The sequence below is a fragment of the Nycticebus coucang genome, chromosome 16 (genome assembly GCF_027406575.1).
Source record: "Nycticebus coucang isolate mNycCou1 chromosome 16, mNycCou1.pri, whole genome shotgun sequence".
NCBI classification, from domain to species: domain Eukaryota; kingdom Metazoa; phylum Chordata; class Mammalia; order Primates; family Lorisidae; genus Nycticebus; species Nycticebus coucang.
This window is the reverse complement of record NC_069795.1, coordinates 92,448,714-92,472,806: the sequence shown is the minus strand read 5'-3', so window position 1 is coordinate 92,472,806 and position 24,093 is coordinate 92,448,714. Positions and strand designations below refer to the sequence as shown.

Sequence of the window (24,093 nt, the reverse complement as noted above, 5' to 3'; positions counted from 1 at the left end):
CTAGAGGGGTCCAGATTCCTGGCTTGGGGTGAAATTATATCCTATAAAATGGAATTGAGTCAAGCTGTGGTATATTTGAATCCTGTTGAGAGCCAGATGATAGGATCAATGGCAGCTCAGGAGTGCATTTTAATCACTGAGCACTTGGGTGCTGACCTGACTTGTGCAAATCTTTGGTCCCTGTTACCAGGCAAAATTAGAGCTTCCTTGGTGCACACTTCTTTCCTTGTGAATTAGAAGGTCTTGGCAATTCATCTAATGACACTTAAAGAATTACAGAAGCAATGTATACTTACAAATAGCTAATGCATATAACATGCTAGTAAATTACATACAAAAGCTTATGTAAGTATAAAGAGTCAAAAAGTAAAAGCCCCGCAGTGCTACTTCATTTCTGTCCCTCTTCCCAGATCACCACTGATAATGATGTTGTGTCACTCTAGTGTCGCTCTAGGCCTTTCCTTTGAAACCGTGTATGTTCACGCACACAGACACAGCCACACAACCGTACTTGTACTCTTCAAATTGTTCCACCATTTGCTTTCCTTAATCTGTCAGAAACATATTCCCTTGACACTACTATACCTTTTTTTTGCGACAGAGTCTCATTCTGTCACACTAGGTAGAGTGCTATGGCTTCATAGCTCACAGCAACCTCAAACTCTTGGATTCAAGTGATCCTTCTGCCTCAGCCTCCCGAGTAGCTGGGACTACCAGTGCCCGCCACAACGCCTGGCTGGTTTTTCTATTTTTAATAGAGACAGGGGTCTCGCTCTTGCTCAACCTGGTCTTGAGCTCCTCAGCTCAAGGGATCCTCTTGTCTTGACCTCTCAGAGTGCTAGGATTACAGGTGTGAAACACCCTTAAAGTACGTATTTTTTTAAATGGGTAATTAATTCATACTCACACCCAGAAAGAATAAGAAGGAATGAACAGTCTCTTTCCCATCCTTGTCCCCGGCTTTCCCTCACGCAGTCTCTGGTCTTAGCTTCTCGTGTATCCTCCCAGAGAGTCTTTGTGCATATATTAGAAAATTAGAAAATGCAATGAGAAAAACAGACACTAGGCTTCTCATGGGCATCTCACCTCGCTCTGAATTAAAATACTCATCACTTCCCAAAGCTCCTTCTTCTGTTATGTCCTTTGACTCAATCCGTAGTTGTCATGGTGGGGAGGGGCTGTGGCCATTTTTCTAGTCACTTAGGTCATAAACCTGGGCGACCCCCCGACCACTCCTCTGACATCATTCAAAACATCAGCAGCCCTCTGCTGTCCCTCTTCTTCCTGCCATCGCTGCCTGGATCTGAGACCTTTGTCCTTGGAGAATCTTTTACTGAGAGGCTCCTTTGACCCACCTAGCTGTTATTTAATCTTGCAGCATCCTACTTAGAACTGTATCATTGAACTTGTCATAATGGCTGATTTATGAATCTGTTCCTCTCGCTGGGCTGTGGGCCCTTGAAAGCAGAGATGCACTTAGTTCCTTTTTACCCATAGGGACATAATAGATGCAGAATGAATGAATAAACACATGAACTGGGTAAGCTAAGGAAGATGTTCATTTGGTAAACAACTGACAGCCTTGGTGACATTATCTATATACACTGGAGCAGTGAGGGACAGACTAAAGTATCTCAAAGGATCCCAGGTTTTTGAATTAGATGTGACGATTTTTGAATTAGATTTTTTTTGAATTAGACATGACAGTTGAGGGTTTTTTTCTTTTTTGTTTCTGAGACACAATCTTACTTTGTCACCCTTGGTAGAGTGCCCTGGCATCACAGCTCACAGCAACCTCAAACTCTTGGGCTCAAGCGATCCCTTTGCCTCAGCCTACCAAGCAGCTGGGACTATAGGCACCTGCCATGATGCCTGTCTCTTTTTTAGAGACAGGTCTCACTCTGGCTCAGGCTGGTCTCAAAACTGTGAATCCCACAAAGGCATAAATGTATTCATGATCTAAGTATATATGACTTAATAAAAACAAGAACAAGAACAAAAAAAATAACCATGAGCTCAGGCGATCCACCTGCCTCGGACTCCCAGAGTGCTAGGATTACAGGTATGAACCATCACGCCCGGCCTTACAATTTGAGGTTTATGTCAGACACACAGTCAGTGGTTGTACATATGATTTGGGAGCTCAAAATTGCATAACAAAGTTCAGAGAGCTCCCAGCCCACAAGGTGGTTGATGTAAGGGTGTGGCGAGATCACCTACATATAGTCTCCAGTAGAAAAAAAATTCTGGGGATCACTGTCATTAAGTGGGCGTGGGAGGGGAGAAAAGCAGCAAATACAGGATAAAAGATAACAGTGTCACCCTAGAATCCAAAGGGGAAAGGGTTTCAAGCTGATGATTTAGAGGTCAGTAGTGTTTACTGCTGCCAGGACACCCAGCAAGACGGAGATAGGTTTAACCAGTAGATTGAGCAACCCTGATGTCTCTGGTGATCCTGATCATGCCGATTTTAGTGCAGTCGGGGGTCAAGAGGTGACTCTGAGTGGGGCAAAGTGGAGGACAGGGAGGGAGAAGACACTTTTCAGAGGCTTGGCTGTGACTAGAAGAAGTACAATGGCCACCAACGTACATGGAGTTGTGGCAGGGGTTTGGTTTTCAACCTTCTTACAAATTATAGATACAGTACATGTTCATTATAGAAAACAGGGACAGTGCAGGAAAGTACCACAAAGCCACAAAGGTCATCTGCAGTCCTACCGCCCTTATCTAAACACTGTTACTCTTTTTCACGGTTCCTTCTGGTCTCTTCCTTGCATTTCAACTGAGTTGAGAAAAGATCAAATGGGTGATTGTAGGCTTTGCTTTTGCACGTGCAGAGGATTCAGTACTAGCATCTGCCCCCAGCGTTGATTTGACCCATCTAATTGGCTGGACCCCTTTCCTCCCTGGGTATTCCTCCATATGGAGTTATTTAATTAGACAGAAATAAAACTCGTAGTTCATTCACTCAGCAAAGATTTCTTAGGTGTCCACCATGTGCACTGTGTTAGTTGCTGAGGGACAGGGCAATGAGGAAGGGAGACACAGTTGCCACCCTGTGACGTCTGAGCAGTGTCCTTTGCAGAGGGACTTCCTTGGGCCCACTGTGACATGCAGGTAACTCACTTATCTGTCACACCTTACAGACGAGCTTCCAATGTTGACTTGTGTGACTGCTTCATTTGACACCATTTCTCCTCTAACATTAAAAACTCCATAGAAATGGTACTCTTCATGGCTGATATTACTTAGTTTTTCATTTTTCCCATCATGATGCTGCTAAGAACATCTCTGAAAGTAAACTTGCTCCATATTTTATACTATTTCTCTAAGACTGAATCCTAGAAGAATTTATTGGGTCAAAAGATCTGAACCTTTAATACTCTGACAAAAGTATTTGTCAGATCCCTTTCCAGAAAGGTCCTATGAATTTCAACTCTTCAACAGTAGTGCACAAAGCTGCTACTTTCATTGATTCATTTGTTTATGTGCTGAATTGACCGACGCAGAACAAAGAGAAGGCTGAAGATCAAGAAGACAGTATAAGGTATTTGAGCAGTGGTAGTGATGGGATCTGGAGAAGATGCTAGAAGCTGGTATTGCAAAGACAATAGCAGCTCCTTCTGTTGAGACAGGAGTTAAGGCAGATGAGCCTAGAAGAGGGTGTGTGTGTTTGTCTCCGGGGAGGGAGAACGGAAGGAGTTCCTAGCTGATGGCTCCCATTTCCTTCATATGCTAGGACTCCAGTCATCTTGGCAGGAAAGGGCAGGATAAGGGGACAGAGGGTCACAGTCTGGTGAGAAGGAAGAACTTTCCTATGTACAAGAACTATGGAGACAATTGGGCATCATCAGAAAGTTACAGATGCTCACATACTGTGATGTTGCATTTTGTTTATAACTGTAAGTGAAAACTGGATCAGTGGTAGCTGAAACTCTGTTTGCAGGGTGTAGTGAAATCAGGAATTGGCAATTATTTGATTAATTTGATGAATGTTCCAAATTAGGAACAACAGGTCAGGATACGTTTCCGACCTAAATTATACAGTGCAGTTGTCTACAGTGATCAAATTAACCAGCTGATTGCCAAATTTCTATTTCTCCCTCTCCCCTGTGGACATAGCTTAAAGAACTAATAAATGAACTGGACTGTGCCCCGATCTATTTTGGGATAATTGGTGTCTTTGTACTCCTATCCCAGCAGCTTGGGATTAAACACTGACGCTTTGTGTGGAATATGGCAGTAGGCAGTTTACTACCTCAAAAAGCAGCCTTTCTCTTGTAAAGGCTTATCAATCAGCACTATGGAGGGAATTTTCCAAACTCCTTCAGGGAAATTATGTTTTATGACTATGGAAAAATATTTGATTCTGTGCATTTTGATTTATAAAATGAGTTTTTTTAATCAAATTGTGAATACTTATGATTTTTTTGTTTCTGTCTTTATGAACATTTTAAAGCAATTTTACTTTTACATTTAAAGGGTAGGAAGATCGATTTTGGTGAAGAAGCATTCCATTCCATACTGTTTAAGCATTTCCTTCCTAAATTGGTGGTTGGTGCCACATAGCTTGTAAAATGACAGGGGCAGTTACTGAGGCACTGTGGGCTCTGAAACCCATTTTGTGAAAAAGTAATGTGATTTGACTATTGCAGGAACTGACCTCAGTGCTGTGAGCTTCCTTGCATGTTCCTAAACGACGCCCTTCCATATCACCTGTTGACATGTGGACGTGAAAGTAACAAGCTGTTTTATCTGAGATTCAACCACATCCGTCACTCTCAAGTGCTCATCAACCTGCAGGGCTGCGTTGGCGTAAGAGGGCCAGGCGTAGGATTTCCCTCCTCTCAAAGAACTTACGATCTGTTGAAGTTTTCTAGCAGACAAAACTCTAACAAAGAACACTGCTTCAATCTGAATATTATTCAAGCACAAGTGTAGATTGAGATGTGGCCGTTTATACCAAGGACAACTTTTGGCATTAAAGGTTTGTCCTGTGTTCTTATTGATTTGCAAAATGGATAAATAAGCAGATCTTCAAAATGGCAGAATTAGATCCCCCCTTTTTTGAGATACAGTGTCACTTTGTCCCTCTGGGTCGAGTGCCATGCTCACAGCAACCTCAAACTCTTGGGCTCAAGCAATTCTCTGGCCTCAGCCTCCCGAGTAGCTGGGACTACAGGCGCCTGCCGCAACTCTGGCTGTTTTTACAGACAGGCTCTCACTGGAAGTCAGGCTGGTCTTGAACTCCTCAGCTCAAGCAATCCACCTGTCTTGGTCTCCCAGAGTGTTAGGATTACAGGAGTGAGCCACTGCACCCAGCCTGAATTATATTCCCTTTAATCTGGATTTTATTCTGTTCTGGTCCAAGTCTCAGGATTTGCATAAGTGATAAGTTGAATTTGGCTGAGTTACTTCTACAATAGCAGGAAAAATGTTTGTGGGACTGAGGATATTTGGGAAAATCCCCAGTTTAACCTTCTACTCAGAGGGAGAAACCACACAGGTCAGAGAAGGGGTTTTCATTTTGTTTGTTGTCTGAATGTTGGTATCTCATATAGCTGTGATGGCTTGTGGCATTGGGCCACACCAGTAGGCTGAGGTCTATGATCCTTGAACAATTTCCAAGCTCTAAATTTCTAGGCAAAAAAAGATCAGAAAACTTCACCATGCTCTTCCAAGTCAATGCTTGTGTCACGTAATGTGAAACATGTTTCTTTCTCTCACTAAATCTGCCCAGCCTTATTTTAAGGATTGAAGAAATAAGAAAAAATCTTTTATTTGAAGAAAAGTAAGGCAAAACTAAGATTAGCTTTACTCTGCTGTTAAATTTCCTTGAAACCCTCTATTTCAATTTTTTTCTGGCTAGATAGTACTTTAAGAAAACATTTAATGAATATACTGCGGTATTTTCTTTCTAATGAAAATATACTGTAATTTTTATCTGCTAATTTCAAAAAATCAGTTTTTACCTACTGTTTTAGTTAGGGGGAAAAGGAAATGACTTATTTTGGGTAGTATTTATCTAAACAATAGTTAATTAAATGCTGGTGAAATGTGGCAAGGTGAGGCCTTCATTTGTTCTGGAAGGGAAAGGCTCTGATTTAGGTTTGAGTGAAATGATTTTAACAGTAGACTCAAATCATGCTGAAATGGAGTTCTGTGTCAATGTCCTCCCTGAACCAATTCCAGTTCCATAACTGGACGTACAATTGTATGTATTTTTTTCAGGTGGTGAATATCTTATGATATTTGCTTCTCTCTTCATGAGGTAATACAGAGCAGTTGTAGTGTGTGCAATAAACTTCCGTTTATATTACAGTGATTTAGGAATTAGACATGTTGGCAAATGAAATTTGCTTTACCAATGTTCATTTATTAAATAAACATTATTGGGATCCTATTGAGATGCAAAGATAACGAAATATTGATGGAACCACAGTGGTACACATAGCTCAAAATATCAACGAAGTGTTTGGGAAGGATGTGGCTAATGAATGCACAGTGCACTGGTGGTCTGAGAAGTTCCATTGTAGTGACTGTGATCTTGAAAATGCGCCACGCGGACGACCTGAGAGCAAGGTGGATCAAGATGAGCTGAAAGCTGTAGTGGAAGCGAATCCAGCTCAACAGATGCATGAATTAGCAGCAAGATCTTACTATTCCAACAAGACTGAACCATTTGAAACAAATCAGCAGGGTAAAGAAGCTGGGTAGATGGGTTCCACATGAATTACACAAGTATCGGAAGAGAAATCGTCTCAAAGCTTGCCATCCTTCCCTGTCATGACGTAAAGGAGAGCCACTTCTATACTGTGTGGTTGATGAAATGGATTCTTTCTGACAATCACAAGCATTTGGCCAATGGTTGGAATAAAGATGAAGTGCCGAAACAGAGTCCAAAATGGAATATTCATCAAAAAAAGCTAATGGTGTGTGTTTGGTGGTCCAGCACCAGTACTACCCACTACAGCTTCATGAAACCCAGTCAGTTGATCACAGCAGCTGTCTACTGCAACCCTCGCTCCCTATGACGAGGCTGCTGGCATCCTCTGCCAAGACAATGCTTGACCACACGTCACACAAACAAACAGACCACAGGTCTGCTCAAACTACACGTGGTTTGGAAGCTGAATTTGGAAATTCTTTTGTCATCCACCATATTCATCAGCCCTTGCAGCAGTTGGGTACACTCTTTCCAGGCTTTGGACCACTTCTTGCAAGGAAAAAATATTCAGTTCTCAATGAGCCTTGGAAAATGTCTTTCACGGTATCATCACCACTCCGCTCCAGGTTTCTTTGCTGCTGCCATAAACAAGCTGCCATTAAGATGGCAAAACTGTGTTGATAGTTTAGGTGTATACTGCTTCTTGTTTGATATATAATAAAACAAATTATTGATTTGACGTCAGACATTTCACATTTGTAATAACTGCAGCAGCACTTCCTCCCCCCCCCCCCCCGGCTGATGGCAAAGTGTATCTTTGAGTTGCACAGTTGAGGAGTAAAAGAGACAGGAGCAGCACTGTAGAGAAGAGGGCATTTGAATCTCCAGGACTTTGCCAGGAATCTGTTCTTTCTCACATAAACCTGCCTTAGACTGTGAATAGTGCCTTCCACTGTGAGGAGGATACTTTTTACATGGTTGCAAGTGTAACTGGAGATATAAAGTCTTCTGAAAAGTTGGGGTAGAGTTGTTACTACAAGGTGTCAAATGAATTTATTTTGGCTGAGGAAACTTGCCTGGCAGTGACAAAGGAATGAGTGGATAAATTCTTATAATTAAGGCTAAGAAGTTACAATGTCTCATTTATTATTTGCCTAAACTGCTATGGGATATTCCAATTACCATTCCAGTGTGGATGCAACAGACAAGATTAGCACAGATTGGCCAGGCACAGTGTCTCACGCCTGTAATCCTAGCAGTCTAGAAGACCAAGGTAGGTGATAGCCTGAGCTCCGGAGTTGAAGAACAACCTGAGCAAGAGTGAGACTGCATCTCAACTAAAAATAGGAAAACTAGCTGGATGTTAGGGTGGGTGCCTGTAGCCCCAGCTACTGGAGAGGCTGAGGCAAGAGGATCACTACAGCCCAAGAGTTTGAGGTTGCTGTGAGCTATGATGATGCCATGGCACTCTGCCCAGGGTGACTGAGTCAGACTCTGTCTAGGAAGGAAGGAAGGAAGGAAGGAAGGAAGGAAGGAGGGAGGGAGGGAGGGAGGGAGGAGGGGACAAAGGAAGGAAGGAAGGAAGGAAGGAAGGAAGGAAGGAAGGAAGGAAGGAAGGGAGGGAGGGAGGGAGGGAGGGAGGGAGGGAAGGAGACAATGCTGGATGATACAGGGGCAGATGACAGGAAAAAGCCACATTATCCAAAGGACAGTGTAAGTCTCCCCAGGCTTCTCTTCCCATGCTACGGTAATGAACCCTTAAACATGGCACCAGGCAGTTCTGAACCTTTATAGATAATAGATAATAGTCATAGACGGATGCATGGAAAGTGGATGCACAGTCAAGTGAAACTAACTTTCCAAGAGTTATTTTTATCTTTTTGTAATGAACTCTCTTTTGTACATGGATTAAAGATCCTATTCAAGTGTCACTGAAAAGAGCATCTTCAGTTCTCAGGAACCAAAGCCAGGTCACCAAGCCAGGGCCCGGATGGAATTAGCCAGGTGTCAACATCCTTCAGGCAGGACGTGTTAACTTTTACTTGGTTCAAATCCACTGACCACTAAAACTGTTCACAAATAATTAAACCTTTATCAGAAAGTACATTCAAATCTTGCAATGGCTTAGGGTCACCAACATGAGCAATTATGTCAATACTCTGCCATGGGCAAAATGTTCACTTAAGATTTTTAGACATTGGATATTGAAGAAGTGGTTTATAATGGAACTTGCAACCTACACGTCAGCTTCCACTGTCTGGTTCCGTGAGTGTGTCTCTGTGTGTGAGTGTATCGGCACATATGCTCACACCCATGCCCACGTGTGCATGTTTACATGTGGTTGATGACTTTGCTTACCAAAGACACAAAAGTGCGAACATTTCTATGTAGTCTAACAGTCATTTAAAACTTGCTCTTGGCTTATCAACAGAACTTTGAGAAGAGAGCTCTCCAGGGATGTTTTGTGCTTAAGATCCCTAGAATAGAAAGAAGAAGCCAAACCAAGATGTGGGGATCAGAAGGTTATAGATGGGGGTGAAAAAAAAAGAAAGAGAGCAGAAGCCAAGCAAGATGTGATACTTGGATATAATAATGAAGGACGGGGCAGAGGAGCGGGAGTTGGCAAAGGGTCTGAAAAGTGGAAGGGGGATTCAGGGCAAGGAGAGAAACAGAGATGGCTGATGGGCGTGACCGTTCCCCAAGTCAGTTTGGCTTTGCCTTTCAGCTCATTCAATTCCTCATTTTGTCCGGGCTTTATTAGCCGGATACTGGCCCAAGTAATTTTATGAACTCTCATGCATATGTTTTGAAATCAAATGTTATCAGGCAGAGGCTCAATAATTTTATGGAATAGACACTCACGATACATTGAATTAGATTGGGGAATCGTGTTTTTATGTGCTTTGAACCACTCCCTTTTTGCTCTTTTCCCTTTGACCTTACTTATGGGCTGCCTTTAATTTATTTATTTAACTGACACATTGTAATTGTACCTATTTATGGGGCACGATTTAATGTTTCAATATTTGCTTTTGTTGTATAATGATCATATCAGAGTTGTTAGCTAGCATATCCCTCACCTCGTGTATTTATTTCTTTGTGGTGTCTTGAAGCTGCTTTGTAATATATGACACCTTACTGTTAATCGTAGTTAACTTACTGTGCAAGAGACCACAGAACTTCTCCTATCTACTTGTAACTTTTCATCCATGGACCAACCTCTTCCCACCCTCCCTTGACCTTCCTCTTCTAGTCAGCACTCTTATACTCTCTACGTCTGTATCAACATTTTAGAAGGTGCCAGATGTGAGTGAGATCATGCCAACTTTGCCTTTCTGCATCTGGCTTACTTCACCCAACAGAAGGCTGTGACAGGTTCATCCACATTGTCGAACATGACAGGCTTTCATTCTTTGTTATGGCTGAGTCGTGTACCACATTTTCTTCATCCATTCGTCTCTGGATGGATGTTAAAGTTGATTCCAAATCTTGGCTGTTGTGAATAGCACAATAGTAATAAACGTGAAATTGTAGATATCTCTTTAATATACTGATTTCATTTTTTTTGGATATATATCCCGTAGTGAAATTGCTAGATCATAGAAAGTTCTATTTTTAATTTTTTGAGGAAACTTCATGTTATATTCCATAATCACTGTACTAATTTATGTGACCAACAGTGGGTAAATGTTCCCTTTCCCCCACATCCTCAGAAACCCTTGTTTTCTTTTGTTTTTTGATAGCAGCCATTCTAACTAGAGTAAGGTGGTTTTGATTTGCATTTGCCAGATGATTAGTGATGTTAAGCATTTTTTTCATATACTCGTGGGCCATTTGTACATCTTCTTTTGAGAAACATTTATTAAGGTCTTTTGCTCATTTTAAATCAGTTATTTAAATCGGTTATTATTTTTTTTACTGTTGAGTTTGGTTTCTCACATATTCCTTATATATTCTGGATGTTAATCCCCAGATGTATAATTTGCAGGCATTTTCTCTCATTCTGTAGCTTATCTCTTTGCTCTGTTTATTATTTCCTTTCCGGTATAAAAGTTTTTTAGTTTGATGTAATCACATTTGTCTATATTTGCTATGGTTGCCATATCCAGCAAAATACTTGAATCTGTGAGATATGTTTTATATTCACTCTTCCATTGAGGAAAGTTCAGAAATTCATCTGGGAGTTGTATTTGCTAGCCTGAATGGTCTGTGGCTGCAGTCGGTCGTGGAAATGCAATGCTTTTGGACCGTGGAGTAGAGTTTCAGGACACGATGTCAGTGATGGTGAGTCAACAGACTGTGGCTCAGAACAGTATTCTTCAAATATAAGGGAGAACATAAATGTTACTTTACTGTTCATCTTCAACACATTCCATAGGATGATGGAAATCTTTAATAGCTAAAACAATATTATTTTCATTCTTACTTCAGCTCTTATGAAAAGTTTAAGTTGTATTTGTTGTGCTATCAAATATTGTTCATTTTATCTAACTTAATATATTTTTGCATCCATTAACAATCTCTTCCTTTATCCCCCCATCTGTGCTACCTTTCCTGGCCTCTGGTAATCATCATTCTACTCTCTGTCTCCATAAGATCAATTTTAATCAAAGAACAACATTTCTTCAGTCACAATGTAGGAGTATATGGCACACCTCCTGGGTGAAGGGAACAACTACAACTTGGACTTTACTTAACAAACTCAAACAATGCAACCTAATCATCTGTAAACTCTTGTTAATCTGTAATAACAATAAAAAGAACAACATTTGTCAATGATAAGGAAGGCAAAGTATGGCAAATATAATTTTTGAATAGAGTCAAAAAATGTAATGCATTTTCTGAAATCAAAGGCAACTTTCCTGTTTCTATATCTCTAGTAACTTAGACCCTTGTTTAAAAAAATCTTAGAGGAAGATAGTACAACCAGCTTTGTATGAGTTAATGGAAGATAATTTTCATTTTCACTCAGTTAAAAAATTTGTGTGTTATTATTAATAATTATTTATAATCATAAAGAAAATTTCTCTGATAGCTTCAGTTACTTTAAGAGACAGATAACTTTCTTTTTTTTTTTTTATTGTTGGGGATTCATTGAGGGTACAATAAGCCAGGTTACACTGATTGCAATTGTTAGGTAAAGTCCCTCTTGCAATCATGTCTTGCCCCCATAAAGTGTGACACACACCAAGGCCCCACCCACCTTCCTCCTTCCCTCTTTCTGTTCCCCCCCCATAACCATAATTGTCATTAATTGTCCTCATATCAAAATTGAGTACATAGGATTCATGCTTCTCCATTCTTGTGATGCTTTACTAAGAATAATGTCTTCCACGTCCATCCAGGTTAATACGAAGGATGTAAAGTCTCCATTTTTTTTAATGGCTGAATAGTATTCCATAGTATACATATACCACAGCTTGTTAATCCATTCCTGGGTTGGTGGGCATTTAGGCTGTTTCCACATTTTGGCGATTGTAAATTGAGCTGCAATAAACAGTCTAGTACAAGTATCCTTATGATAAAAGGATTTTTTTCCTTCTGGGTAGATGCCCAGTAATGGGATTGCAGGATCAAATGGGAGGTCTAGCTTGAGTGCTTTGAGGTTTCTCCATACTTCCTTCCAGAAAGGTTGTACTAGTTTGCAGTCCCACCAGCAGTGTAAAAGTGTTCCCTTCTCTCCACATCCATGCCAGCATCTGCAGTTTTGAGATTTTGTGATGTGGGCCATTCTCACTGGGGTTAGATGATATCTCAGGGTTGTTTTGATTTGCATTTCTCTAATATATAGAGATGATGAACATTTTTTCATGTGTTTGTTAGCCATTCGTCTGTCATCTTTAGAGAAAGTTCTATTCATGTCTCTTGCCCATTGATATATGGGATTGTTGGCTTTTTTCATGTGGATTAATTTGAGTTCTCTATAGATCCTAGTTATCAAGCTTTTATCTGATTGAAAATATGCAAATATCCTTTCCCATTGTGTAGGTTGTCTCTTTGCTTTGGTTATTGTCTCCTTAGCTGTACAGAAGCTTTTCAGTTTAATGAAGTCCCATTTGTTTATTTTTTTTGTTGTTGCAATTGCCATGGCAGTCTTCTTCATGAAGTCTTTCCCCAGGCCAATATCTTCCAATGTTTTTCCTATGCTTTCTTGGAGGATTTTTATTGTTTCATGCCTTAAATTTAAGTCCTTTATCCATCTTGAATCAATTTTTGTGAGTGGGGAAAGGTGTAGGTCCAGTTTCAGTCTTTTACATGTAGACATCCAGTTCTCCCAACACCATTTATTGAATAGGGAGTCTTTTCCCCAAGGTATGTTCTTGTTTGGTTTATCAAAGATTAGGTGGTTGTAAGATGTTAGTTTCATTTCTTGGTTTTCAATTCGATTCCAAGTGTCTATGTCTCTGTTTTTGTGCCAGTACCATGCTGTCTTGAGCACTATGGCTTTGTAGTACAGACTAAAATCTGGTATGGTGATGCCCCCAGCTTTATTTTTGTTACAGAGAACTGCCTTAGCTATACAGGGTTTTTTTCCAGTTCCATACAAAACGCAGAATCATTTTTTCCAAATCTTGAAAGTACGATGTTGGTATTTGATAGGAATGGCATTGAATAGGTAGATTTCTTTGGGAAGTATAGACATTTTGACAATGTTGATTCTTCCCATCCATGAGCATGGTGTGTTCTTCCATTTGTTAATATCCTCTGCTATTTCCTTTCTGAGGATTTCATAGTTTTCTTTATAGAGGTCCTTCACCTCCTTCGTTAGGTATATTCCTAGGTATTTCATTTTCTTTGAAACTATGGTGAAGGGAGTTGTGTCCTTAATTAGCTTCTCATCTTGACTGTTATTGGTGTACACAAAGGCTACTGACTTGTGGACATTGATTTTATATCCTGAAACATTACTGTACTTTTTGATGACTTCTAGGAGTCTTGTGGTTGAGTCTTTGGGGTTCTCTAAGTATAAGATCATGTCGTCAGCAAAGAGGGAGAGTTTGACCTCCTCTGCTCCTGTTTGGATTCCCTTTATTTCCTTGTCTTGCCTAATTGTATTGGCTAGAACTTCCAGCACTACGTTGAATAGTAAAGGTGACAGAGGACAACCTTGTCTGGTTCCAGTTCTAAGAGGAAAAGCTTTCAGTTTTACTCCATTCAGTAAAATATTGGCTGTGGGTTTGTCATAGGTAGCTTCAATCAGTTTTAGAAATGTGCCACCTATGCCTATACTCTTCAGTGTTCTAATTAGAAAAGGATGCTGGATTTTATCAAATGCTTTTTCTGCATCTATTGAGAGGATGATGTGATTTTTATTTTTACCTCTGTTAATATGGTGGATAACGTTTATAGACTTGCGTATGTTAAACCAGCCTTGCATCCCTGGGATGAAGCCTACTTGATCATGATGAATGAGTTTTTTGATGATAAGCTGTAATCTATTGGCTAGGATTTTGTTGAGAATTTTTACATCTATATTCATGAGTGAGATTGGTCTGAAATTCTCCTTTTTGGTTGGGTCTTTCCCTGGTTTTGGTATCAGGGTGATGTTTGCTTCATAGAATGTGTTGGGGAAGATTCCTTCTTCTTCAGTTTTTTGGAATAATTTCTGCAGTACAGGAATAAGCTCTTCCTTGAAGGTTTGATAGAATTCTGGAGTGAAGCCATCTGGACCAGGGCATTTTTTGGTTGGAAGATTTTTTATTGTTTCTTTGATCTCAGTGCTTGAAATTGGTCTGTTCAGGAGCTCTATTTCTTCCTGGCTGAGTCTAGGGAGAGGGTGTGATTCCAAATATTGATCCATTTCTTTCACATTGTCAAATTTCTGGGCATAGAGTTTCTGGTAGTATTCAGAGATGATTTCTTGTATCCCTGTGGGATCAGTTGTTATTTCCCCTTTATCATTTCTGATTGAGGTTACTAGATATTTTACTTTTCTATTCCTCATTAGTCTGACCAATGGTGTTTATCTATTTTATTTATGTTTTCATTAATTTTCTGGATGATTCTTTTGTTTCAATTTCATTGATCTCTGATTTGATTTTGGATATTTCTTTTCTTCTACTGAGTTTAGGCTTAGATTGTTCTTCTTTTTCCAATTCCATAAGATCTCTTGTGAGATTGTTGATGTGCTCTCTTTCTGTTTTTCGAATGTAGGCATCTAAAGCGATGAATTTTCCTCTCAAAACTGCTTTTGCAGTATCCCACAGGTTTTGGTAGCTTGTGTCTTCATTGTTGTTATGCTCAAGGAAGTTAATGATTTCCTGTTTTATTTCTTCCTTCACCCATCTGTTATTCAACAGAAGATTGTTTAATTTCCATGCCTTTGGGTGGGGTCGAGCATTTTTGTTAGAGTTGAGTTCCACCTTTAGTGCCTTATGGTCTGAGAAGATACAAGGTAAAATTTCAATTCTTTTGATTCTGTTGATATTTGTTTTGTGTCCCAGGATATGATCAATTTTGGAGAATGTTCCATGGGGTGATGAGAAGAATGTATATTCTTTATCTTTGGGATGGAGTGTTCTATATGCGTCTATGAAGCACAGTTGTTCTAGGGTCTCATTTAAATCTCTTATATCCTTGTTTAATTTCTGTTTAGAGGATCTGTCCAGCTCTGTACAGGAGTGTTAAGGTCCCCTGTTATTATGGTATTATCAGATATCATATTGCTCAGACTGAGTAAGGTCTGTTTCAAGAATCTGGGAGCATTTAAATTGGGTGCATAAATATTTAGAATTGAAATGTCTTCTTGTTGTAGTTTTCCCTTGACCAATATAAAGTGACCATCTTTGTCTTTTTTGACTTTAGTTGCTTTAAATCCACATGTATCCGAAAATAAGGTTGCAACTCCTCTTTTCTTCTGAATGCCATTTGCCTGAAAAATTGTCTTCCAACCCTTGACTCGGAGCTTTAATTTGTCTTTTGAAGCCAGGTGTGTTTCTTGCAGACAGCAAATGGATTGCTTGTGTTTTTTTTTTTTTTTTTTTTTATTTGGCCGGGGCTGGGTTTGAACCCACCACCTCCAGCATATGGGACCGGCGCCCTATTCCTTGAGCCACAGGGGCCGCCCGGATTGCTTGTGTTTTTTAATCCAGTCAACCAATCTATGTCTCTTCAGTGGGGAATTCAAGCCATTAACATTTATTGAGATAATTGATAAGTGTGGTAGTATTCTATTCATCTTATTTTGTGAGAGTCGATTGCTTAGTTTTATCTTTTGCATCAGTGTGGAGGTTAGGTTCTGTCCTTTAATTTCTGAGTTCTTACTTTGCTGCTGATCCATTGTGGTGGTCAGTGTGCAGAACAGGTTGAAGTATTTCCTGTAGAGCTGGTCTTGTTGTGGCGAATTTCCTCAATGTTTGTATATCCGTAAATGATTTGATTTCTCTGTCAATTTTGAAACTTCGCTTAGCAGGGTACAGAATTCTGGGCTGGAAATTGTTCTGTTTATGTAGATTAAAGGTAGATGACCATTGTCTTCTTGGAAAGTTTCATTAGAGAAGTCTGTGGTCACTCTGATGGATTTGCCCCTGTAGGTCAACTGGCGCTTACTCCTGGCAGCTTGCAGAATCTTTTCTTTTGTCTTGACTTTGGACAGGTTCATCACAATGTGTCTTGGAGAAGCTCGGTTAGAGTTGAGGCGACCTGGGGTCCGATATCCCTCTGAAAGCAGTGTGTCAGAATCTTTGGTGATATTTGGGAAATTTTCTTTTCTAATATTCTCTAGTATGGCTTCCATTCCTCTGGGGCATTCTTCTTCCCTTTCTGGAATTCCTATAACTCGTATGTTGGAACGCTTCATAAAGTCCCATAATTCTGACAGTGAACGTTCTGCTTTCTCTCTCTTCTTTTCTGCCTCTTTTACTATCTGAGTTATCTCAAAAATTTGTCTTCTACCACTGAAATTCTTTCTTCTGCATGGTCTAACCTGTTGCTGATACTTTCCATTGCATCTTTAAGTTCCCTAATTGACTGTTTCAGTTCCTTCAGCTCTGCTATATCCTTTTTATATTCTTCATATCGTTCATCTCTTATTTGATTCTGTTTTTGAATTTCCTTTTGGTTATTTTCCACTTTATTAGCAGTTTCCTTCATTGTTTCCATCATTTCTTTCATTGTTTTCAACATGTGTATTCTAAATTCCCTTTCTGTCATTCCTAACATTTCTTTATAGGTGGAATCCTCTGCAGTAGCTACCTCATAGTCCCTTGGCAGGGTTGTTCTGGACTGGTTGTACATGTTGCCTGGAGTTTTCTGCTGATTCTTCCTCATGAGTGATTTCTTTTATCTGTTTCCTTGCCCTAATTTTCCTTTCACTTCCTCTTGCTCTTTAAGTTCTCCTGTGGAAGTTGCAGGCGGATTTAGACGGATTGAACACACGCGACCACTTGCCGGTTTTCCACTGTTTTAGTCCTCCTCTTGGGGTCCAGAAGTGTCTCGCTGACTCCCTGTATCCTCTCAGGGGTGATGATAAGGCAGATCCCACCAGCCAGAGATGCCTGGAGTCCTATCTCCCCAGACTCACGGTGCCCAGATGCAAGGAAGCTGTTTGAGACAGATAACTTTCTAACACCTGTCAGGTCCTTATTAAAAAGAATTATAATTTAAAATATCAATCTACCTCACCCTGATTGCTACAAGTTTTCTCTTTACCCCAATGCCTCATATTTAAAGGATGGCATGTATCTTCAAAACCTCTAAACTTAGCACATTCTAATTATTCTTTCTTCATAATTTGGGCCATGTGAATTTTCTGCATTCATTGTGTTACTAGTGAACTGATCATTTAGCTTAAAATTTTCTTTTTTTTTTTTTAATTTGAGGCAGAGTCTCACTCTGTCACCCTGGGTAGTGTGCTGTGGCATCGTAGCTCATAGCAACCTTAAATTCTTGGGCTGTAGTAATTCCCTTGCCTCAGCCTCCCAAGTAGCTGAGACTATAGGTGCCCACCACAAAGCCCAGCTAGTTTTTATATTTTTAGTGGAAATAAATATAGGGGTCTCACCCTTCCTTGGGCTGGTCTCCAACTCCTGAGCCCAAGTGACTCACCTACCTCAGCTTCCCAGAGTGGTAGGATTATAGGTGTGAGCCACCGTGCCTGTCCTAGTGTAAGATTTTCATTTAAATGAAGCTCTGGACTTTCAAACAACTTGACACCCAAAATATTACCAGGCTTATCAATACTCTCAATTAATGTGAATGGCTGAAATTGTTCTGTGACTCTTAAGAGGCACAGATTAGCTGACTGGATACAAAAACTCAGGCCAGCTATCTGCTGCATACGAGAATCTCATTTTACCTTAAAGAGTAAATATAGACTCAGGGTGAAGGGATGGACATCTGTAATCCAGGGCAAATGAAAATCAGAAAAAAGCAGGGGTGGCAATTTTATTTGCAGATACATTAGGCCTTAAACCAAAAAAAGTAAGGAAAGACGAGGATGGTCACTTCATATTTGTTAAGGGAAACACTCAACATGATGAGATGTCAATTATTAACATTTCTGCACCCAACCAGAATGCTCCTCAATTTATAAGGGAGACCCTAACAGATACGAACAATTTCATATCTTCTAGCACCATACTAGTTGGAGATTTTAACACTCCTTTGGCAGTATTGGATAGATCCTCCAATAAGAAACTAAGCAAAGAAATTTTGGACTGAAACTTCACCATACAACAATCGAACTTAACAGACATCTAGAGAACATTTCATCCTAACAAAACTGAATATACATTCTTCTCATCAGCCCATGGAACATCCTCCAAAATTGAGCACATCTTAAGTCACAAGTCTAACCTCAGCAAATTTAAAAGTATAGAAATTATTCCTTGTATTTTCTTGGATTATCATGCAATAAAAGTTGAACTAACCAATAACAGGTATCTGCATATTCATACAAAGATGTGGAAACTAAATAACCTTATGCTGAATGATAGCTGAGTCATAGATGAGATTAAGAAGGAAATTGCCAAATTTTTGAAACAAAAAAATAATGAAGACACGAATTATCAGCACCTGTGGGATGTTGCAAAGGCAGTCCTAACAGGGAAATTTACAGTGTTGCAAGCCTTCCTCAAGAGAACAGAAAAACAGGAAGTCAATAACTTAATGGGACATCTTAAGCAACTGGAAAAGGAAGAACATTCCAACCCCAAACCCAGCAGAAGAAAAGAAATAACCAAAATTAGAGCAGAATAAAATGAAATCAAAAACAAAAGAATTATTCAAAATATCAATGAATCAAAAAATTGGTTTTTTGAAAAAGTCAACAAAATTAATAAAACTTTGCCCAACCTAACCAAAAATAGAAAATTAAAGTCCGTAATATCATCAATCAAAAATGTCAAAGGCGAAATAATAACAGACACCTCAGAAATTCAAAGAATCCTTAATGAATATTACAAAAAACTTTATTCTCAGAAATATGAAAAACTGAAAGAAATTGACCAATATTTGGAAGCATGCCAACTTCCTAGACTTAATCAGAAAGAATTGGAAATGCTGAACAGACCTTTATCAAGTACTGAAATAGAATCAACTATACGAAATCTCCCAAAAAAGAAGAGTCTCGGACCAAATAGCTTCACATCAGAATTCTACCAAACATTTAAAGAGGAACTAGTACCTATATTACTTAATCTTTTCCAAAACATCGAAAAAGAAGGAATAATTCCCAACACATTCTATGAAGCAAATATCACCCTGATCCCCAAATCAGGAAAAGACTTAGCAAGAAAAGAAAATTATAGACCAATATCTTTTTTTTTTTTTTTTGAGACAGAGCTTCAAGCTATCACCCTGGGTAGAGTGCTGTGGCATCACAGCTCACAGCAACCTCCAACTCCTGTGCTCAACTGATTCTCCTGCTTCTGCCTCCCAAGTAGCTGGGACTACAGGTGCCCACCACAACGCCTGGCTATTTTGTGGTTGCGGCTGTCATTGTTGTTTGGCGGGCCCGGGCTGGATTTGAACTCGCCAGCTCAGGTGTATGTGGCTGGCGCCTTAGCCACTTGAGCCACAGGCACCAAGCCTATAGACCAATATCTTTAATGAACATAGATGCAAAAATATTCAATAAGATCCTAGCAAACAGAATCCAGCAACATATCAAATGAATTATACACCATGACCAAATGGGTTTCATCCCAGGGTCTCAAGTTTGGTTCAATGTACGTAAAACTATAAATATAATACGTCACACAAACTAAAAAACAAAACCCATATGATTCTCTCAATAGAATCAGAAAAAGCTTTTGACAATATCCAGCATCCTTTCATGATCAGAACACTTAAGAAAATAGGTATAGAAGGAACTTTTCTTAAACTGATAGAGGCCATCTACAGCAAACCCACAGCCAATATCATATTGAATGGAGTAAAATTGAAAACATTTCTACTCAGATCAGGAACCAGGCAAGGTTGCCGATTGTCTCCACTGCTTTTTAACATTGTAATGGAAGTCTTAGCCATCACAATTAGGCCAAGAGAAGGTGATCAAGGGTATACAAATAGGGTCAGAGGAAATCAAACTTTCACTCTTTGCAGATAATATGATTTTATACCTGGAAAACCCTGCAACACAACTACAAAACTCTTAGAAGTGATCAAGGAATACAGTAGCATCTCAGGATACAAAATCAATACTCACAAATAAGTAGCTTTTATATATACCAATAATAGTCAAGCCAAAAAAACAGTTAAGGATTCTATTCCCTTTACAGTTGTGCCAAAGAAGATGAAATATTTGGGAATTTACCTCACAAAGGATGTGAAAAATCTCTATAAAGAGAATTATGAAACTCTGAGAAAAGAAACAAATAGCTGAAGATGTTAACAAATGGAAAAACATACCATGCTGGGTGGTGCCTGTGGCTCAAAGGAGTAAGGTGCCAGCCCCATATGCTGGAGGTGGTGGATTCAAACCCAGCCCTGGCCCAAGAGCCCATCGATCCATGAATGGATTAACAAATTGTGGTATGTGTACACCATGGAATATTATGAAGCTCTAAAGAAAGATGGAGACTTTACCTCTTTCATGTTTACATGGATGGCGCTGGAACATATTCTTCTTAGTAAAGTATCTCAAGAATGGAAGAAAAAATACCCAATGTACTCAGCCCTACTATGAAACTAATTTAGGGCTTTCACATGAAAACTATAACCCAGTTACAAACCAAGAACAGGGGGAAGGGGGAATGGGAGGGGAGGGAGGGGTCAGGTAGGTAGAGGGAGGGGGATTGGTGGGATTACACCTGTGATGCATCTTACAAGGTTATATGCGAAACTTAGTAAATGTGGAATGTAAATGTCTTAGCACAATAATTAAGAAAATGCCAGGAAGGCTATGTTAGCCATTCTGATAAAAATGTGTCAAACATGGGCGGCACCTGTGGCTCAGTGAGTAGGGCGCCAGTCCCATATGCCGGAGGTGGCGGGTTCAAACCCAGCCCCGGCCAAAAAAAAAAAAAAAAAATGTGTCAAACAGTCTATGAAACTCAATGTACACAGCTATGATTTAATAAAAAAATAAATAAATAAATACCATGCTCATGGCTGGGAAGAATCAACATTGTTAAAATGTCTATATTACCCAAAGCAATTTACAAATTTAATGCAACCCTGGCTCCCTATGACCCTGGAAGTGGTGGAGTGAATGATTCGACAGACCTGTGATGGTTTTAGAGCCCACAGTGTTCTCCGAGACCAGACATTTGTCCGTGAGACAACACCTCCTTGACGTCAGTGTTGTCCCATAGGAGTTGTCAGGGAAGTTATCCTCTTCTCCAAGATGTACAGAACCAAAGTGGGCTTGAAGGACTGCCAGCAGCTCTACAAGCTGATCATTAGCCAGCTGCTCTCTGATGGCTACATCAGCACTGCTAATGGCCTCATCAATGAAATCAAGCCGCAGTCTGTTTGTGCAACCTCGGAGCAGCTCTTGCATCTCATCAAACTAGGAAGGGAAAATGACGACACTGCAGTTCAGTATGCAATCGGTTGTTCAGACACAGTTGCCCCAGGCACAGAGATTGACCTGGAATTCGATGCAGATGTTCAGACTATGTCCCCAGAGGCTTCTGAGTATGAAACATGCTATGTCACATCCCATAAAGGACCGTGCCGTGTAGCTATGTATAGTAGAGATGGACAGCTGATAGCTACTGGGTCTGCTGATGCTTCCATAAAGATACTTGACACAGAGAATGTTGGCCAGAAGTGCCATGCCAATAGAGGTCATGATAAATGAAACTGCACAACAGAATATGGAAAATCACCCAGTGATTTGAACTCTCTGTGACCAGGTGGATGAAATCACGTGTCTCGCTTTACACCCAACAAAACAGATCCTGGCTTCTGGCTGGAGGGATTATACTCTTAAATTATTTGACTATTCCAAACCATCTGCAAAAAGAGCCTTCAAATACGTTCAGGAAGCTGAGATGTTATGCTCCATTTCTTTTCATCCTTCTGGAGACTATACTTGTTGGAACTCAGCATCTGACTCTTTGCCTTTATGATATCAACACCTTTCAATGTTTCGTCTCTTGCAATCCTCAAGATCAACACACTGATGCCGTATGTTCCATTAATTACAATCCTAGTGCCAATATGTATGTAACTGGTAGCAAGGATGGCTGCATCAAATTATGGGATGGTGTTTCAATTGATGCATCACAACCTTTGAGAAGGCACATGACGGTGCTGAAGTTTGTTCTGCCATTTTTTCCAAAAATTCTAAATACATTCTTTCAAGTGGAAAAGACTCTGTAGCTGTAGATATTTGGGAAATATCTACAGGACGAACACTGGTCAGACATACAGGTACAGGTTTGAGTGGCTGGCAGGTGCGCTGGACACAGGCCGTGTTCAACCATGTGGAGGACTATGTGCTGCTCCCTGATGAAAGAACGATCAGTCTTTGCTGCTGGGACTCGGGGACAGCAGAGCGAAGGAACCTGCTCTCCTTGGGGCACAACAACATTGTGCGCTGCATCGTGCACTCACCCACCAACCCCGGCTTCATGACCTGCAGTGACGACTTCAGGGCCAGGTTCTTGTACTGGAGGTCGACCACCGACTGAACTGCCTGCACAGCTCCCGCCGCCAAGACTCTGCCCTCCCCCGTGTCCTGTCACCAGCCTTAGTCATCAGTCAGTGTACCATCTTTGGCAGTTGAACTGCCCCGTCTACATCCTTCTTTGATTTGTACAAAAGAATCTTTTTTTACCTTGATGTAGAATCATGGTGGAAAAAGTTGGGAACGCAGATCTGTGCAGTTGTTTTACATTCACTGATTATTACAGTATGATTTTTATCGGTTTTGTAAATATAGGACTCACTGTTTCTTTTGAATCTGTTGATTGTTTGAAGGAGGATAGATTATTAAAGTGCTTTTGTCATGAGGAAAAAAAAAATTTAATGCAATCCCTATTAAAGCACCACCATCATACTTTAAAGATCTGGAAAAAACAGTCCTTTGTTTTATATGGAAGCAGAAAAAACCTTGAATAGCCAATATATTACTCAGAAATAAAAACAAATCAGGAGGGCGGCGCCTATGGCTCAGTCAGTAGGGCGCCGGCCCCACATACCAAGGGTGGCGGGTTCAAACCCGGCCCCCGCCAAACTGCAACCAAAAAAATAGCTGGGCATTGTGGCGGGCGCCAGTGGTTCCAGCTGCTCGGGAGGCTGAGGCAGGAGAATCGCTTAGGCCCAGGAGTTGGAGGTTGCTGTGAGCTGTGTGAGGCCATGGCACTCTACCGAGGGCCATAAAGTAAGACTCTGTCTCTACAAAAAAAAAAAAAAAAAATCAGGAGGAAACACACCACCAGACTTCGAACTATACTATAAATCTATCGTGATCAAAACAGCATGGTACTGGCACAAAAATAGAGAGGTAGATGTATGGAACAGAATTGAGAACCAAGAGATGAACCCAGATACTTATCATCATTTGATCTTTGATAAGCCCATCAAAAATATAAATTGGAGGAAAGATTCCCTATTTAACAAATGGTGCTGGGAGAACTGGCTGGCAACTTGTACAAGACTGAAATTGGACCCACACCTGTCACCATTAACAAAAATTGACTCTGACTCTCACTGGATAAAAGATTTAAACTTAAGACATGAAGCTATAAAAATCCTTGGAGAGAGTGCAGGAGAAACACTTGAAGAAAATTGGCCTGGGAGAATACTTTATGAGGAAGACCCCCCCCCCCCGGCAATTGAAGCAATATTAAAAATACATTACTGGGATCTGATCAAACTAAAAAGCTTCTGCACAGCCAAGAACACAGTAAAGTAAAGCAAGCAGACAGCCCTCAGAATGGGAGAAGATAATTGCAGGTTATGCTTCTGACAAAGGTTTAATAACCAGAATCCACAGAGCACTCAAACTTATTATTATTATTATTTTTTTATTG

The 24,093-nt window shown here is 40.2% G+C and overlaps 1 pseudogene; it reads left to right on the top strand.

Annotated features, from left to right (window-relative positions):
• The first annotated feature begins 21,455 nt into the window (after positions 1-21,455).
• Positions 21,456-22,749, top strand: LOC128567934 (cleavage stimulation factor subunit 1-like; annotated as a pseudogene).
• The last annotated feature ends 1,344 nt before the right edge of the window (positions 22,750-24,093 follow it).